General features: G+C 51.2%; 1 long non-coding RNA gene across 2 annotated transcripts in view; it reads left to right on the top strand.

The window, feature by feature from the left end:
* The window catches only part of LOC114813211, a 50,117-nt gene extending 39,118 nt beyond the window's left edge, over positions 1 to 10,999 (top strand). Inside the window, exons 7-9 of one of the 2 annotated variants that reach the window (XR_003760874.2) lie at positions 3,368 to 3,475; positions 4,375 to 4,504; positions 10,815 to 10,999. This is a non-coding gene — a long non-coding RNA (uncharacterized LOC114813211). Of the gene's footprint in view, positions 1 to 3,367; positions 3,476 to 4,374; positions 4,505 to 5,839; positions 6,020 to 10,814 lie in introns of those variants that run through there. The other variant, XR_003760876.2, reaches the window with a different exon arrangement.
* The last annotated feature ends 3,230 nt before the right edge of the window (positions 11,000 to 14,229 follow it).

Below are 14,229 nucleotides of genomic sequence, written 5' to 3'. Positions count from 1 at the left end.
TGCATCTACCCTAGTACTTGGAACATTGTACTAAGCACTTGGGAGAATACGATATAACAACATAACAGACACATTCCCTGCCAACAACAATCTTACAGTCAAGAGGGGGAGACATTAATAAAAAATAAATACATACATTCCAGATAGGCACATAAGTGATGTGGGGGTGGGGGTGAATAAAGGGAGAAAATCAGGGTGATGCAGAAGGGAGTGGGAGAAGAGGAAATGAGGGCTTAGGGAAGGCTTCCTGGAGGAGATATGCTTTTAATAGGTTTTGAAGGTGGGGAGAGGGATCATCTGTCATATATGAAGAGGCAGGATGAGGGCGAGAGGTCGGCGGCGAGATAGATGCGATGGAGGCCCAGTGAGAAGGTTAGCATTAGAGGAGAGAAGTTTGTGGGCTGGGTTGTAGGAGGAAATCAGAGAGGTGAGGTAGGAAGGGGCAGGGGGGTTGAGTGCTTTAAAGATGACGGTAAGGAGCTTCTCTTTGATGTGGGAGTGGATGGGCAACGACTGGACGTTCTTGAGGAGTGGGGAAACGTGGACTAAACGTTTCTGTAGAAAAATGGTCTGGGCGGCAGAGTGAAGTGTGGTCTGGGATGGGGAGAGACAGGAGGCAGGGAGGTCAGCAAGGAGGCTGATATGGTAATCAAAGCACAATAGGTTAAGGCCTTGGATTAACGTGATCTCAGTTTGGATGGAGAGGAAAGGGCGGATTAGAGCGATGTAGTGAAGGTTGAACTGAGGGGATTTAGGGATTGATCGAATATGTGGGTGGAATGAGAGAGAGGAGCCAAGGATAAGGCCCAGGTTATGGGCTTGTGAGACAGGAAGGATGATGGTGCTGTCTACAGTGATGGAAAAGTCATGGGGAGGGCAGGGTTTCGGTGGAAAGAGGAGTTGAAGAAGACACACCAAGATGGACGGCGTTATGAAAGTGATTGGAGGTAGCAGGCGAAAAAATTCTTATTGCCAAGCTCATATAAATAAATAAGTGAATAAACTGTAGTCATTAGACATGATGGATGAATGTAAGGAGCATCCTATGAAATGTTATTGTATTATTTGGCCACTAGTGTTTCACGATAATAATATTTATGGTATTTGTTAAGCGCTTACTATGTGCCAAGCATTGTTCTAAGAGCTGAGATAGATAAAAGGTAAACACATTGTCCCGCGTAGGGCTCACAGTCTTAATCCCCATTTTACAGATGAGGTAACGGAGGCCCAGAGAAGTGAAGTGGCATGCCCATGGTCACACAGCAGACAAGTGGCAGAGCGGGGATTAGAACCCACATCCTCTGACTCCCGTGCTCTTGCCCCTAAGCCATGGATACATTCTAATGACCCAATGTCATTTAATAATATTTTGAAACCGAAAATAATAAACGGGCATTGGTGATACGTACAATTCACATTTCATAATTGCCAGTCACATCAGGAAAAGTCAGAATTCCACTCCTCACGAGAAGCCGCAACTGAAAAGCGGTCTGTCATGTGTCCGTAGGCAGGCTGCTGGTTGGGATTTGCTGCTCGTGGCTGTGTGGGGTGAATTTCACCAAGCTAAGTCCAACGCCATAGACCCAGCGGCCCCCTGGACTGAAACTCTGGGGGTGTCTGGTTCAGCTGCAGGCTTGGCGCATGGGCGGATGGGAATTTTGGGGGACTGAGGGAGGCGGACCCTAGGGATGCAAGAAGGCCAAGGCCAGGGTTTACTCCGGGTCTAGAGAAACACATTCTTTTTTGTGCTTTAGACTGTGAACCCGTCACTGGGCAGGGATTGTCTCTATCTGTTGCCAAATTGTATATTCCGAGCGCTTAGTACAGTGCTCTGCACATAGTGAGCGCTCAATAAATATGATTGAATGAATGAATGAATACGGTATTTGTTATAAGCCCTTACTATGTGACTGGCACTCTGCTAAACTCAGGGGTAGACACCAGCTAATCAGATTGAACACAGTCCATGTCTCACATAGGGCTCGCAGTCTTAATCCCCATTTTCCAGATGAGGAAACCGAGGCACAAACAAGTGAGGCGACTTCCCCGAGATCACACAGCGGACAGTGGCAGAGCCGGGATCAGAACCCAGGTCCTTCTGACCCCCAGGCCCCGGGCTCTCTCCATTAGGCCAAAAGCCTCACCTCCCGGTCAGGCCTGATGGGGAAGGATGATAATAATAATAATGTCGGTATTCGTTAAGCGCTTACTCTATGCCGAGCACTGTTCTAAGTGCTGGCTAATAATAGCAATACTAGTAATAGCAGTAATAGCGGCATCGGTAGCATTTATTGAGTGCCCCCATAGGGCGGGGGCAGTGTGCTATGAAGGCACTTGAGGAGTGAGGCCTTCCGAGCGTGTTTTCCACCTCAAACCGTGGTGTGTGAAACAGACAATATGATAGAGGGAGAAGAAGCAGATCAGAAATATTTTGCTTCCAATCTCAGACTGTACAGAACCATGCGTGATCGATTTCTTAGGGTATTTGCGCAGAACCTTGTGCCCCCCCCCGGCCCAAGCCAGACAGGGCTTTGTGTTCTCCGTCTCAGGCTGTGCAGAACCTTGTGTCCTCAGAAGCAGATCGCACAGATCCTTGTGTTCCTGGTCCCAGACTGTACGGAACTTCGTGTTCTCGGACCCAGACTGTGCAAAACTTGTGCTCTCGGTCTGAACAGGACCTTGGGTTCGCGGTTCCAGGCTGAACGCAAGCTTGTGTTCTCAGACCCAGACTGTACCGAACCTTGTGCTCCCAGTCCTGGGCTGTACAGAGCCATTGTATTAGTCCCGATAATAGTCTGGTATTAGTTCAGAAACTTGTGTTATTATTGTAATTGTATTTGTTCAGAACCTCGTGTTCCCAGACCTTACAGAACCTCGCGTTCTCGGCCCCAAACCGTACAGAAACTTGTATTCCCGGCCCTGGGCTGTAGAGAACCTTGTGCTCCCAGCCCCAGGCTGTTCAGCATCTTGTGTTATCATGATCATTATTATTTTTATTATTATATTTGTACAGCACCTTGTGTTCTCAGTCCCAGGCTGTACAGGACCTCGTGTTCCTGATCCCCAGCCTGTACAGAACCTTGTGCTCTCAGGCCCAGACTACAGAATCTTGAATTCCCAGATCCAAACTGGAGAGAACCTTGAGTTCTCAGACCCAGATTGTACGGAACCTTGTGTTCTCATTATCATCATTATTATTACTGTATTTGTACAGAAACCTGTGTTCCCCAGTCCCAGACCGTACGGAACTTGGTGTTCTCAATCAATACACCATACATATCAACCAGTGGCACCTACTGGCCCTCTATCTACCAAGTCCTAGGGCCTGTACTAGCACCGAGGAAAGTACACATTCCTTTCTCTCCAGGAGTTCATCGTTTATCAAGGGAGGTGGACTAAAATGATTTATCGACGGGGCAAGCCGGAGCAGGACAAGAAGAAGCAAGCAGCGGCGCAAATACATCGGTTTAGCTTGGTCAGTGAGACTAAGTCACAATGGAACGGAAGTTGCTTCTGAAAATAAGGTGTTGGGTGGGGGGGGGGGGGCGGTCTTTTAAATGCGGTCCCGCCTCGCTCCAGCACATGAGAAGGACATAAGCGGCAGCCGAACACTGGAAGGGTCCCGGGGGCTGTGGTACTTGTGATCTGACGAGCCCATGACTCCGCTCCTCTGGCCTTGGTTTCTTACTGTAGGTTTGCTTTTATCTTGTTTATTTGTCCTGGGACCTCTGCGTTGTTTTAGTGTTTTTATTGTTTCACCTACCCTTACGAGTCTGGCACCAGTCCCTTCTCCCCACTTTTATCCTTGTACCGGGAGTCTGGGGCCGCTCCCCCGCCCCCGAGCTCGGCGGGATCCCGGGATCACTGGCCCAGGGAGCCATTTGGGGCCGACGGCGGTAGCCCCCGAGTTCTCCGGTGCTGGCCGAGAGTGGCGAAGGCGGGAGGGATCGTGGAATTATGACTGCGGGTGGGGTCGGGGCCTGTTCAATACAGGCATCTTGTGCCCTATCGGGGCCCCGTCGTTCATTGTCGAGAAGCAGCGTGGCTCAGTGGAAAGAACATGGGCTTTGGAGTCAGAGGTCATGAGTTTGAATCCCAGCTCTGCCACTTGTCAGCTGTGTGACTGTGGGCAAGTCACTTAACTTCTCTGGGCCTCAGTTCCCTCATCTGTAAAATGGGGATTAAGACTGTGAGCCCCACGTGGGACAACCTGATTCCCGTGTCTACCCCAGCGCTTAGAACAGTGCTCTGCACATAGTAAGCGCTTAACAAATACCAACATTATTATTGTCCGTGGGCTCAGACGGGCCTCCCTCCCGGCTCCGCCACTAGGTAGCAGGCCAAACGCAATCACTTCTCCTCTTTCCAACTCAGGTGAAATGGAAGTGCTCACTGGATGACTTCTCATCCAGCTGCCATGAGGGCCCAAGCTCTTGCCTTCATCCCGTGGAGAACCGTGCCAGGAACGCCGGCCAGCCAACTCCTAGGACACGGCTTTTGTTCGGTGAGCCCATAACATCACCCCTCTTGCCCATCCTGTCACCTCGCCCCCGCCCAGCTGCCCTGCAGGGCCTTCTCATAGGCCAGGCAGCTCACCATGAACCGTTCCACTTGAGGTGAGCTCCGCTCCAGACCTGGAGGAGGACTATCTCGAGGTGCAGATTCTCTCAGAAACTCTGGGGACAAGACCCGCAACCGCGGTACGAGAGGGGAAAAAACAAAACCAAAAACCAAACATCTTTTCCCTCAGTAAATCCCCTGGTCTAGTAGGTAGCTTCTGGACCCCAAACTCATGAAAATGGAAATGTTGTTTCAATTAAGGAAACCGCTTTCAAGGTGTTTTTAGGAATTCTAAATGGACGGGTCAGATTTTATAAAGCACCACTGTCTCCATCTAGGGATTCTAGGTACTGAAAAATGTAAACTCTACACAGAGGGGGTGATTTATCCAGGAAGACCTGAAAGAAAGAATAAATTGTGTCTAAAATATTCAACAAAGTCCTTATTGTTCACGGAATTCAAGACTGCCTATAGCAAAATCCAGGAGTACTTACTCAGAGCAGACCATTACTCAAAATGCTTTGACAGAGGACGCCCACTCAAATACATTCTGCGATTAGTCACATAAAATTTGCTGTTGCAGCGGCATGTCAAAAATCGATTTGCTGCACGTCGCGGAGCGCGGTCGCTACACGGTTCCTCTAACATCCCGTCGCCACTCTCGGAGACGGAATCCTGGGCCGGATGGCCAAAGTTTCGACCCGGGGACGACATCTCTCCTTGGGTTCTCGGCCGGGAATCTATCGGTCGGTGGGTGGTGTTTTCTGAACACATCTAATTAATTTAATTAATTGATTATGGTGATTGTGAAGCTCTTACTATGTGCCAAGCACTGTTCTAAGTGCTGGGGTAGATACAAGCTAATCAAATTGGACACAGTCCCTATCCCATGTGGGGCTCACACTCTTCTCTCCATTTTCCAAATGAGGTAACTGAGGCCCAGAGAAGTGAAGTGACTTGCCCAGGGTCACACAGAAGACATGTGGCAGAGCTAGGACTAGAGCAGGGTCCTTCTGACTCCCAGGCCCGGGTTCTAACCACTAAGCCACGCTGCATCTGGGTGCAGAGCCCTGTGGGAGCTGTCTGCGATTTACTGAGTGAGGCACTGTACTTTTGGAAATATTCATTCGATAGTATTTATTGAGCGCTTACTATGTGCAGAGCACTGTACTAAGCGCTTGGAATGTACCAGTCGGCAACAGATACAGTCCCTGCCCTTTGACGGGCTTACGGTCTAATCGGGGCCACCCTCATCCTCGTCCTCATATCTGTTGAGCAGCTACCGGTTGCAGAGCGCTGTTTTGAGCACGTGGGAGTGTTGCCGCGGTGAGCCGATGCTGAAAGCCTCGAAGAGGAGTCAGGTTGTTGGGATGAAATCCTCAGCGTTGATTTGGGCCGCTCACGGAGCTTCCAGCCGGTCACGGGGCCCTGCCTTCCTCACCCGGCCGTGCACGAGCCAGGGACCAGTCCATCCTCCTCCCATTCCCCGTCCCAAGTGCTGCCCTCCTCCTGCCCCCAGCCCCCCACCCCATTGCCCTCTTTTTCCCTCTGGGTCCTTCGAGGGCCCTTAAAGGGACTGTGTATGCGCACGGAGAGATGTGCCCCCCTCTGAGTCGACTTGTTTTCTGATAGTGCCCCCGATACCCTGGAAATGCAGACTTGGAAGGCGCTCATCCGACGGGTCCCCCGACAGACAGACAGGAAGCCCTGATTCCAATATATGCCATCCTAAGGAAGAGCTTCCCCGCAAACAGGGACCACCTGGGCCCCAGGCACCGGGGTGTGGAGCCCCGGGGACCCCCAGAGAAACAGGAAAACTCGAGCACAGTGGATGCCACGTTTCGGGCTGCCTGCACAACAGGGGGCCCCACAGGATGTGGAGGAGCCCCGAGTCCCCCAGAGAAACAGGAAAACCCGAGCGCAATGGATACAGCCCGGACCTACAAGCCAGAAGGACCTGGGTTCTAATCCCAGCTCCGCCACTCGTCTGCTGTGGGACCTTGGGTGAGTCACTTCACTTCTCTGGTCCTCAGTTCCCTGATTAGGGAAACGGGGATTAAGACTGTGAGCCCCACGTGGGACAGGGACTGGGTTCAACCTGACTAGCTTGTATCTACCCTAGGGCTTAGTACAGTGCCTGGCACCAAGTAAGCGCTCAACAAATACCGTAAAAACAAAACAAAAGCATAACAGTGGTTCGCCATAGCTCAGGATGGGAGGTCACTCAAAATAACGGCCCCGCTCAAAGACGCTGCCGCGACCCTCACGGCGACCACCAACAGAGAGAGCACAGGAGAATGAGTAGACATGATCCCTGCTCTCAAGCAGCTGGCAGTCTGGTGAGGTTTTACATATGCACGCATATGAAGTACACATAGATTGGGACGTGCTCATCCGATGGGTCCCCCGGATTATACCACCGAAAGAGCTACCGGTGAAGGTTTGCTCCCCCCCGCACCCCCACCCCCCGACTCCTGCCGGTAAGCAGGGTGGTTCCAGTGGATGGAACACAGGCCTGGGAGTCAGAAGGACCTGGGTTCTAATCCCGGCTGTGCCATGTCTCTGCTGTGTGACCTTGGGCCAGTCACTCCACTTCTCTGTGCCTCAGTTACCTCATGTGCAAAATGGTGATTGAAATTATGAGCCCCATGTGGCACAGGGATTGAGTCCAACCTGATTACCTTGTATCTATGCCAGCGCTTAGAACAGTGCCTGGCACGTGGTGTATAACAGATACCTTGTAAAAAAAAAAAAAAAAAAAAGACTTTTCCTGCCACGCAACGGGTTAGGCTGAACCATCCCCATCTGCCTGGCTGAACTCCCCCCCGAGGGAATAACAGTGATAATAACTGTGGTATTTGTTAAGCACTTACTATGTGCCAGGCACTGTACTAAGCACTGAGGTGGATACAAGCAAATCAAGTTGGACACAGTCCCTGTCCCACACGGGGCTCACAGTCTCATTCCCCTTTTTACAGAGAAGGTAACGAGGCCCAAAGAAGTGACTTGCCCAAGGTCAACCAACAGACAAGTGGCAGAGCGGAATTAGAACCCACGACCTTCTGACTCCCAGGCCCATGCTCTATCCACTGCTCCATGTGACCATAAACACGCGTGGTGACCCAGCTGGCTATAGCAGGAGACCAGCGCCCAGGGGTAGTTTGGACAGATGTGCATCTTCTTATCCAGAGTCAGGGCACGGCAGAGCTGAAAGGTGTGCACCTAGAGAGCAGTGCAAGTCGGGCTAAACGCTGAGAAAATCAAAGCAATGAGATCGAGCTATAACAGTCAATCGTTGGCATTTATTAATAATAATAATTATGGTATTGGTTAACCGCTTACATTTGCCGTGCGTGTTCACAGTCTTGATCCCCGTTTTCCAGATGAGGTAACTGAGGCGCAGAGAAGTTAAGCGGCCTGCCCTAGGTCACACAGCGACAAGTGGCAGAGGCGGCATTAGAACCCACGTCCTCTGACTCCCAAGCCCGTGCTCTCGCCACTAAGCCACGCTGCCTTGCTTTCTGTGTTCAGAGCACCGTACGAAGCAGTTGGAACAGTGCAGTGCCACAGAGTTGGTAGACATTATCCCTGCCAGAAAGGAGTTTACGAACTAGAGGGGGAGATGGTCATTAAAATCGATTACAGGCGAATATATACATAAGTGCTCTCGGGGTGGGGAGAAAAGCAAAGGCCTTAAGGTTTACAGATCCGAGGGCACTGTCGATGCAGAAAGGAGGGCAAATAAGGGACTTATTTCTAAGGTCTTGGGGAAGATCTCATGGAGGTGGTGCGACTCGAGTAGGGCTTTGAAGATAGGGGAAATGGTGGCCTGTCGGAAAGTGAAGTCAGAGAGAGGACGTGGGCTAGGCGTCGGCAGCGAGAAAGACGAGATCGAGGTACGGTGAGTAAGTCGGCGTTACAGGAGCGAAGCGTGCAGGTTGGGTCGCAGATAGAAGATCTTCTAGACGGTAAATGTGTTGTGGGCAGGGATTGTGTCCATTTATCGTTGTATCGTAGTCTCCCAAGTGCTTAGTACAGTGCTCTGCGCACAGTAAGCGCTCAGTAAATACGATTGAATGAATCAGTGAAGTAGGAGGGGGTTAGCTGCGATGTTGGTCTCTTACCCTGTGTACAGTTGGCCATCATTCTAAATATTCATTTTGGCAATGTTGGGGCTACACCTGTTCCGGGGCTCTGTGAGGTGAATTTGAATTCCTCTTGCTAGGACCACGGTTCGTATTAATAATAAGGTGTAATTAAATGTTGATGCCTCTGGTTAGTAAAAAAAAAACTGCAATAAATCAGCTTCTGTCTTTGCACTCTCAGGCATGTAAATATTACAATCGATTAGCGAGGGGAACGCGTGATTTAAGAGAGTGTTTTCTTTCCTCCGATGAGAATGACTGCGGTTGAGAGGGAGTGTAGCCAACCTCTCCTGTCACCTCCCTGATGCAAATACTGAATGGCGTAGGCAGGCCAGCCCCGCGGTGGTTCACCGAATCATGGAATTCATTCATTCATTCGATCGTACTTATTGAGCGCCGACTCCGTGGGAGAGTACGATATAACGACAGACACATTCCTGCCCACAGCAAGCTCCCAGTCTAGAGGGGGATTAATATAAATAAATGAAGAGGTAAATAAATACATAAATTACAGATGTACACAGAGATATACATATAGGCCGTGGAGATGGGAGGGAGGATGAAGGAAGGAGCAAGTCAGAGCGGCGCAGAAGGGAGGGGGAAAAGAGGAGAGGAGGGCTGAGTCAGGGAAGGCTTCTCGGAGGAGATGCGTCTTTAATAAGGTTCTGAAGTGGGGGGGAGCAATTATCTGTCCGACAGGAGGAGGGAAGACGTTCCAGGCCAGAGGTGGGATGTGGGCGAGAGGTCGGTGGCGAGATAGACGAGATGGTGGTACAGTGAGAAGGTTAGCGTTTAGAGTGAATGAAGTGCATTGGCTGGGTTGTTGTAGGAGAGTAGTGAGGTGAGGTAGGAGGGGGCGAGGGGATTCAGTGCCAAGGGTGAGGGGTTTTTGTTTGATGCGGCAGCGGATGGGCCACCACTGGAGGTTCTTGAGGAGAGGGGAAACACGGTCTGAACGTTTTTGAAGGAAAATGATTCGGGCAGCAAAATGGAGTATGGACTGGAGCGGGGAGAGACAGGAGGCAGGGAGGTCAGCAAGGAGGCTGATACCGTAATCAAGGAGGGATAGGATAAGTGCTGGTTAGTGTGGTAGAGGTTTGGATGGAGAGGAAGGGGCAGATTTTGGCGATGTTGTGAAGGCAGACCTGACGGGATTTAGCGATGGCTTGAATATATGGGTGGAACAAGGGAGAGGAGTCAAGGAGACTGCCAAGGTTACGGGCTTGTGAGACAGGAAGGATGGTGGTGGCGTCAACAGTGACAGGAAAGGGAGCGGGAGGACGGGGTTTGGGTGGGAAGATAAGCAATTCAGTTTGAGCCATATTAAGTTTGAGGTGATGAGGATGGCCAAGCAAAGATGTCATGAAGGCAGGATGAAATGCAAGATGGCAAGAGAATTGGGTGTAGTGCTCCTGTGATCTTTAATATCATCTCTTAATATGTAAAAAATTTGCACTTTTTCTCCCCACTTTTCTTTGGTTTGGGGGAAATCCATTGTTTTGGTTTTTTTACGGGGCTTGTTGAGGGCTTATTTTCTGCCAGGCTCTGTACTAAGCGCTGGGGTGGATACAAACACAGAGAGTGCTCAAATGGTTACCGATTTGTACATTCCAAGCGCTTAGTACAGTGCTCTGCACATAGTAAGTGTTCAATAAATACTATTGAATGAATGAATGAATGAAATGGTCTCCAGGTTTGTGTTGGCTAGTGCAACTCCGAGACGTTCAATCAACTGTATTTATTGAGCGGTTCACTGGGTGTAGAGCACTGTACTAAGTGCTTGGGAGAGTACAATACCACCGTATAACAGACACATTCCCTGCCCACAACGAGCTCACAATCCAGAGGGGGAGACAGACGTTGATATAAATAAATGATGGATATGGACATAAGTGGTGTGGAGCTGGCAGGGGGAGGAGTGAAAAAAAGGGAGAAAGTCGGGGTGATGTGGAAGGGAGTGGGAGAAAAGGAAACGAGGGCTTAGTCAGGGAAGGCCTCTTGGAGGAGATGAGTCTTCAATAAGACTTGGAAGGTGGGGAGAGTTCTGTAGTCATTCGACTTTTATCTTAATTGCGTCTCCTTGATTTTTCTTCTCCTGCAACTTCTCAGGCTCCGAGGACATTCAAGAGGTCCGCCGACTTGGGCCATCCCTCCACCCTTCTAGCAAGTCTCTTCCCTTCCTGCTTCCGCAGGATCTCGTCACTCCCAGGACCCAGATGCACTGAACGGAGAGTGCAGAAAAACACAGTCGTCTGCAAAAAAAGTTTTAAAATCACAAATCCGCTAGTGTATTGATTAATCCTTCCCTGCAGTATCCTCAGAGGAGATCTCCTCCCTCCTCGCAAGTGCCACCCCCTCCACCTGCGCCTCGGACCCCATTCCCTCTCACCTTCTTAAAACCATCGCCCCTGCCCTCCTCCCTTCCTTAACTTCTATTTTTAACCACTCAATCTCCAAGGGCTCCTTCCCCTCTGCCTTCAAACACGCCCACGTCTCCCCCATCCTAAAAAAACCCGCTCTTGACCCCACTTCCCCCTCCAGTTATCGTCCTATCTCCCTACTACCCTTCCTTTCCAAAATCTTAGAACGAGTCGTCTACAATCGATGCCTAGAATTCCTTAACTCCCATTCTCTCCTAGACCCCCTCCAATCTGGCTTCCGTCCCCTCCACTCTACCGAGACTGCTCTCTCTAAGGTCACCCATGACCTCCTTCTTGCCAAATCCAATGGCTCCTACTCCATTCTGATCCTCCTTGACCTCTCTGCTGCCTTTGACACTGTCGACCATCCCCTCCTCCTCCGTACCTTATCTCACCTTGGCTTCACGGACTCTGTCCTCTCCTGGTTCTCCTCTTACCTCTCTGGCCGATCATTCTCGGTCTCCTACGCTGGAGCCTCCTCCCCCTCCCATCCTTTAACTGTTGGAGTTCCTCAAGGGTCAGTTCTTGGCCCTCTTCTGTTCTCCATTTACACTCACTCCCTCGGTGAACTCATCCGCTCTCACGGCTTTGACTACCATCTCTACGCAGATGACACGCAGATCTACATCTCCGCCCCTGTCCTCTCCCCCTCCCTTCAGGCTCGCATCTCCTCCTGCCTCCGGGACGTCTCCACCTGGATGTCGGCCCGCCACCTAAAACTCAACATGAGCAAGACTGAGCTCCTCATCTTCCCTCCCAAGCCCGGTCCGCTCCCAGACTTCTCCGTCACCGTGGATGGCACGACCATCCTTCCCATCCCGCAGGCCCACAATCTCGGTGTCATCCTTGACTCGTCCCTCTCGTTCACCCCACACATCCTATCCGTTACCAAGACCTGCCGGTTTCACCTCTACAATATCGCCAAGATCCGCCCTTTCCTCTCCACCCAGACGGCTACTTTACCGCTACGGGCTCTCGTTATATCCCGGCTAGACTACCGTGTCAGCCTTCTCTCTGACCTCCTTTCCTCCTCTCTCGCCCCGCTCCGGTCTATTCTTCACTCCGCTGCCCGGCTCATCTTCCTGCAGAAACGATCTGGGCATGTCACTCCCCTTCTTAAACAACTCCAGTGGTTGCCTATCGACCTCCGCTCCAAACAAAAACTCCTCACTCTAGGCTTCAAGGCTCTCCATCACCTTGCCCCTTCCTACCTCTCCTCCCTTCTCTCTTTCTACCGCCCACCCCGCACGCTCCGCTCCTCTGCCGCCCACCTCCTCGCCGTCCCTCGGTCTCGCCTATCCCGCCGTCGACCCCTGGGTCACGTCCTCCCGCGGTCCTGGAACGCCCTCCCTCCTCACCTCCGCCAAACTGATTCTCTTTCCCTCTTCAAAACCTTACTTAAAAATCACCTCCTCCAAGAGGCCTTCCCAGACTGAGCTCCTCTTCCCCCTCTACTCCCTCTGCCATCCCCCCTTTACCTCTCCGCAGCTAAAGCCTCATTTTCCCCTTTTCCCTCTGCTCCTCCACCTCTCCCTTCCCATCCCCACAGCACTGTACCCGTCCGCTCAACTGTATATATTTTCGTTACCCTATTTATTTTGTTAATGAATTGTACATCGCCTTGATTCTATTTAGTTGCCATTGTTTTTACGAGATGTTCTTCCCCTTGATGCTGTTTAGTGCCATTGTTCTTGTCTGTCCGTCTCCCCCGATTAGACTGTAAGCCCGTCAAACGGCAGGGACTGTCTCTATCTGTTGCCGACTTGTTCATCCCAAGCGCTTAGTACAGTGCTCTGCACATAGTAAGCGCTCAATAAATACTATTGAATAATTCCAAACTCGCTGCTAAGAAATGCATCTCACCCGGCCATACGGATTTTAGAATGGAAAGACACAAATTAGGAGAAATGGAAAACACCTCAGCCATCGATATTGAAATTGCCAACCTTCTACTACGGCTTGAATTATGGATCACAGCTCCTCACTCTACCTGTTGTTTCGCTCTCCCGAGCGCCTTGTAGTGCCCTCTGCACCCAGTGCGCACTCAACCCGTCTGCTAGACCCTTCTTCTTATGGTATTTGTTGAGCGTTTACTACGTGCCAGACACCGTACAAGGCGCTGGGGGTAAATACCAGCTAATCAGATTGCTGACCGTGAAGCCTGGGACCTGGGTTCTAGTCCCGGCTCTGCCGCTTGTCTGCTGCGTGACCTTGACCAAGTCACTCAACTTCTCTGGACCTCAGCTACCTCATTTGTAAAATGGGGATTGAGACCGTGAGCCCCATAGGGGAAACGGATTGTGTCCAACCTGATTACCTGGTATCTACTCCGGCCTGTTCATAAGTATTGCGGGGCTGTGGGGTGAATATCACGTGTTTAAAGGAGCCAGATGCAAGGATGACATCAAGTCTCTCCTTTTCCCCCTTCTTTCCCGCCCCCCGCCTTTCCTTCCCATCCTCTCTTCCCCCACCCAGCCTTAGGTCCACTCCCCTCCGGTCCCGCCCCGGCGCTGACGTCCCGCTCCTGACTGACCCCTCAGTGCTCACCTGAGTAAACATCTGGGAGAACGGACCAGAAAATCCATCGGTCTGTATGAGTTAGGGTTAGCTAAAACAACAGCAACCATGGAAAGTCTGGGTGAGCGCAGTACGATTGGAACCTCACTTCTGGCAAAAGACCCAGGCCTGAAGAGCGGGAGAAGGGAGAATGTGATCTGGCAAGCCACCCGTCCCGCAGTTACTGCATGCCTGCCTGCATGCCTGCCTGCAAGCCAGCCTGCAGCTGCATTTCCCTACGTGGGCCTTGCCTCAGCTGAAAGGTTTGGAAACGCTGGGCTGCCACTCGGCTTTCCCTTGAGACACAACGGTGAGGGACGGCTCTTCTTTTCAGCGTGGTGGTTGCAAGCACCTAGTTCGGGCTCTGCCACTTGTCTGCTGTGTGACCCGGGGCAAGTCGCTCCACTTCTCTTGGCTTCAGTTCCCTCATCTGTAAAATGGGGGATTAAGACGGTGAGCCCTGTGTGGGTCCGTGGGACCGGGTCCAACCTGATTAGCTTGTATCTACCCCAGCACTTAGAACAGTTCTTGACACATAGTCAGTGCTT

The sequence above is a fragment of the Ornithorhynchus anatinus genome, chromosome 7 (assembly GCF_004115215.2).
Source record: "Ornithorhynchus anatinus isolate Pmale09 chromosome 7, mOrnAna1.pri.v4, whole genome shotgun sequence".
In the NCBI taxonomy this organism is placed as follows: domain Eukaryota; kingdom Metazoa; phylum Chordata; class Mammalia; order Monotremata; family Ornithorhynchidae; genus Ornithorhynchus; species Ornithorhynchus anatinus.
This window is presented reverse-complemented; position numbering and strand designations above follow the sequence as displayed.